The sequence below is a fragment of the Neoarius graeffei genome, chromosome 20, assembly GCF_027579695.1.
Source record: "Neoarius graeffei isolate fNeoGra1 chromosome 20, fNeoGra1.pri, whole genome shotgun sequence".
Lineage (NCBI taxonomy): Eukaryota > Metazoa > Chordata > Actinopteri > Siluriformes > Ariidae > Neoarius > Neoarius graeffei.
In genome coordinates, this window is record NC_083588.1 from 32,838,878 (window position 1) to 32,844,222 (window position 5,345).

Below are 5,345 nucleotides of genomic sequence, written 5' to 3' on the forward strand. Positions count from 1 at the left end.
AACTCAGGTCAGTCTCACTGCTGAGCCAAAGGGAGTAAAATGGGGTAAAGGGAGAACGAGACATTGCACAATCCGTTTTACTTCCCTGTAATCTGCCAATGAGTGTAGCTATAAGTGGCTTTTGAGTGCACATACTATATAATAGTTTACTGTACTATATAAACTCACCAAACAATGAACAATAAATATTTCTATCATGACATTTCATACTTCAACAAACCACTACAGTGCCTCTTCAGGAGAGGTGTGTCGTGTGTGTTGTGCTCTAGAAGAACACCTGATGCCACTGGAGTCTGTGCCCTCAAGGGCTTCCCGTAGAATACAAAAGGATGATGAATGCTGACATTTGAGACAGCATAAACCTGGGACAGGCTTATAATTAGGTCAAACAGGTTATGTTAAGAACCTGCTGATGTGTATATTGTAGGTTTGATAATTGGATGTCAAATATTAGAGACAAACAGTAATGCAGAGACCACATGCATGCTCAGAAACACACAGCATGCCTTTAAAGTCAAATCAGATACCTCAGAGGAAAGACTTCAGCAGAATTGCTTGAGCTTTGCCTGAGAACAGCTGATCGCAGGATGAAAGGAGTGTGCGTGGTGAAAGAGAGCCACCTGGTGGCAAAACATTGACACAGCAGGCAGGAGAGGGCGGATAAGTAGGATACAAGTGTAACAACACAGTGGCCAAAGTTGAAAATCTTTATGAAAATGTTAGCGAGCAAACCTCATGAATCATTTTAATATTATTTATTTACAAAAATACAAACATTATTATTGTTGTCATTGTTACTCTTTTTTATTACATCTGCCAACTTTGTTGGAGGAGGGTATGTTTTCACCTCCGTTTGTTTGTTCCCAATGTAACTCAAAAAGTACTGAACAGATTTTGATGAAATTTTGAGGAAAGGTGAGCCATGAGCCAAGGAACAACTGATTAGATTTTGATGCAAATCCGGATATGTATGTGGACCCAGGATCCAGATATGTACGCAGATCCAGAATTTTTTTCTCCTTTCCCCAGCATAACTCAAAAAGTAGTGAACGGATTTAGATTAAATTTGGTGTACAGCTTTATTATCCTATGTTCAAGCGACTTGATTTTGATAATACAGTGGTATGCAAAAGTTTGGACACCCCTGCAGGGCTTTCCACTAAGGCTCATACTAGCCAGCCATGACAAATAAGTGGGGGGGGGGGGGGGGGGGGGGGGGGGAGTAAACACAAAATAAACTCCTGTGCACGCAGTTCCCAGGATTAAATGTATTTTCCACAGACCATTTATTTATTCACTTTACTCAAATACAAAGTAAAATGGCATTAAATCTTCTTTCTTTTCTTGCGTATTGCATCATGAGGCGTTCCTGGCTTGTAAATCTCTTATTTTCGGTGCATGAGACATTCACGCAGCTGAGCATGCTATGAATTAACAACGACAACGGTCTGCAGTGGTGGCTACACAATTAAACGCTCAGCGAACATTTCTCCATTTGTGTATGAAAATACACTCCAACGACTCAGTTTGGTTTCATTTACAACCAACGGTGTCTTTTGATGCCAGCACGTAATTGAACGAGAGAAGACTGGTTTACCAGAGACAAAATAAGCGTCATCTCTGCTTCTGTCCCCTCCGACGGCCCCGACACAGTACTGCCTCCGCCGAGTGCGCGCGCACACACCGCATGTCGGGGCCGCGGATGAGTTACTCTCCCTTGATCAACGAAGTCGGTGGGGAATTTGTGGTTATTATCAGTACAAACAGCGCGAATCACAACTTAAATGAGTGCAGTTCAGTTTGACATTATTGTCAGTCCGTTAGATAAACATTTAATTTTATTAAAATCGAAAATTAATATTTAGAGCCTGTGGTCTACAAAAATAATAGTCATTAAAGTAGCCGGCTGGACTTAATTGTGTAGTCGGCTGTATGGCCGGCAGCCGGCACTTGTGGAAAGCCCTGCCCCTGGTCAAAATTGCTGTTACTGTGAACAGTTAAGCAAGTTGAAGATGAAATGATCTCCAAAAGGCATAAAGTTAAAGATGACTCATTCCCTTTATATTTTAAGCAAATTTTTTTTATTTTCATCTTTTACATTTTCAAAATGACAAAAAAGGAAAAGGGCCCAAAGCAAAAGTTTGGGCACCCTGCATGGTTAGTATCCAGTAACACCCCCTTTGGCAAGTATCACAGCTTGTAAACACTTTTTGTAGCCAGCTAATAATCTTTCAGTTCTTACCTGGGGGATTTTCACACATTCGTCCTTGCAAAAGGCTTCCAGTTCTACAAGTTCCTTGGGCTGTCTTGCATGCACTGCTCTTTTGAGATCTATCCACAGATTTTCAATGGCGTTTAGGTCAGGGGACTGTGAGGGCCATGGCAAAACCTTCAGCTTGTGCCTCTTGAGGTATTCCATTGTAGATTTTGAGGTGTGTTTTGGATCCTCTTTTAACTTCAACTTTTTTACAGATGGTGTGATGTTTGCTTCCAGAATTTGCTGGTATTTATTCGAATCCATACTTCCCTCGACCAATGAAACGTGCCCTGTGCCACTGGCTGCAACACAACCCCAAAGCATGATCGATCCACACCCATGCTTCAGAGTTGGAGAGGTGTTCTTTTCCTGGAATTTGGCACCCTTTTTTCTCCAAACATTTTTTGGCACATTGTGGCCAAAAAGTTATATTTTGATTTCATAAGTCCACAGGGCTTGTTTCCAAATTGCATCAGGCTTATTTAGATGTTCATTTGCAAACTTCAGACACTGAATTTTGTGGCTAGGACACAGGAGAGATTTTCTTCTGATGACTCTCCCATGAAGGTCATATTTGTTCAGGTGTCGCTGCATAGTAGAACAGTGCACCACCACTCCAGGGTCTGCTAAATCTTTCTGAAGGTCTTTTGCAGTCAAACAGGGTTTTTATTTGCCTTTCTAGCAATCCAACGAGCAGTTCTTTCAGAAAGTTTTCTTCATCTTCCAGACCTCACCTTGATCTCCACTGTTTCTGTTAACTGCCATTTCTTAATAACATTACAATCTGAGGAAACGGCTACCTGAAAACACTTTGCTACATTCTTGTAGCCTTCTCCTGCTTTGTGAGCATCAATTATTTTATTATTCAGAATGCGAGGGAATTGCTTAGAGGAGCCCATGGCTGTTGATTTTAGAGACAAGTTTGAGGAGTCAGAGAATTTATACAGCTTTGAAATCTGCATCATCTGACCTTTTCCTAATGAAGAATTTGAACAAGCCACAGCTCAAAAAGCTAATTAAGGTCTGAAACCTTGATAAAAGTTACCTGAGAACTCAAATGTATTGGGGTGCCCAAACTTTTGCATGGTGCTCCTTTTCTTTTTTTCACTCTCCAATTGTACAAAACAAAAATAATACACAAATCTTGCAGAAAACGCTGAAATGTCATGTCTTCACCTTTATGCCTTTTGGTGATCAGTTCATCTTCTGCTCACTTAACTATTCACAGTAACAGACATTTTCAGTAAGGGTGCCCAAACTTTTGCATGCCACTGTATGTGGTTTGGCAGAGGTATGCACGCTACATTTACATTACAGGTATTTAGCAGATGCTCTTATCCAGAGCAATGTACAACAAGCACACACACACACACACGACCTGGGGAGCAGCTGGGGGTTAGATGCCTTGCTCAAGGGTACTTCAGCTATGGACTGTCCTGCCAGTCCTGGGAATTGAACCAGCAACCCTTTGGCCCAAGACTGCTTCTCTAACCTTTACGCCATGGCTGCCCATCCCTAACCTTGCCCTAACCCACTCCTGCCAACTAAGAACAGGAATCTTAGACTCCAGAGCAATTTCCTGTTAGAGTGGCCTATTAATGTATGTGTTGATGACAGACAATCTCTGCTGCAATACTGACCTACTCTGGCCATTTTGTTCTTCAAGGAGTGAGCAAGTGAGTCCATGATTTGGATGCTATTTACCTCTTGTAAATCTTAAAAAAAGAAGCTTCATCATTTTCAACATTGAATTTAAGAAACTCTGTATTTACCAGTTCTAAAATGTTTATCCAAGGTTGAGGAGTTTTTAAAGCATAGAATTAGAAAAATATACTGAATGTGATTAACTAGCATCCATGCTAACTGCATATGGACACTTTAATCATGTACTTAAAATGTATTTAGTACTTTGAATTGATAATTTGAGTAACAGCTGTACTTTTGAAAGTGGCTTTGTCAGTCAATATCATTAAAAGTAAGTAATGACAGAACTTAATTTTCTTCTTTACATGATCTTCAGGATAACTGGGTGATGAAACATCCTGTGACATGTGGAACACTCCAAATATTTCATGGGGGTGAATGTGCTCAGGTAACAGGATAAAGTGAATGTTGAGAGATAAAAATGTACATATTTCATAACTTGTAATTGATGACTCATGGAAAAGGGTGATTCAAGCACAAGTTAAAGAAATTGAATTATTTTTAATTTGAAATATTAATTTTATTTCAAAGTAAAGTGTAATTATCGGGCTTGGACAGTGAAAAATGCCATTCATAAATTTTGTTTTAAGATGTTTACATGAAACACAAAAGGTATACAGATCTATTCCGTTTTACACATTTAAATTTTTATAGGATTCATTTCAAAAGGATTACATTTACATCTGTCATTTACATTATATAATCTTTTTTGGCCATATCCTATACCCATAATAACAAAGCAAGAACAAGTTTTTAGAATTTTTGCAAAAATTTTATTTTAAAAAAATAAAAGCTCAATTCTCTCATTTAGCTAAGTCTTCATACACTTGGCTAAAGCACTCCAACCTGAGCCCAGTCCCACATTTTGTTTGCCCAGAAACCAGTGATGTGAGTATATAGCATGTGCTAATATTAAAAAGAAAACTTCCCTGCTTTCTTGACTTTGAAAACATTAACATGTACATCTCATCTCTTATTATCTCTAGCTGGTTTATCCTGTTCTACAGAGTCACAGGCAAGCTGGAGCCTATCCCAGCTGACTACGGGCAAAAGGCAGGGTACACCCTGGACAAGTCGCCAGGTCATCACAAGGCTGACACATAGACACAGACAACCATTCACACTCACATTCACACCTATGGTCAATTTAGAGTCACCAGTTAACCTAACCTGCATGTCTTTGGACTGTGGGGGAAACCGGAGCACCTGGAGGAAACCCACGCGGACACAGGGAGAACATGCAAACTCCACACAGAAAGGCCCTTGTCGGCCACACGGGGCTCAAACCACTACACCACCATGCCGCCCCAACATGCACATAATGTTAATTAATCTGAACCATTAAAAAAACAAACAAACAAAAAAATCAATCACCTGTAAAGAC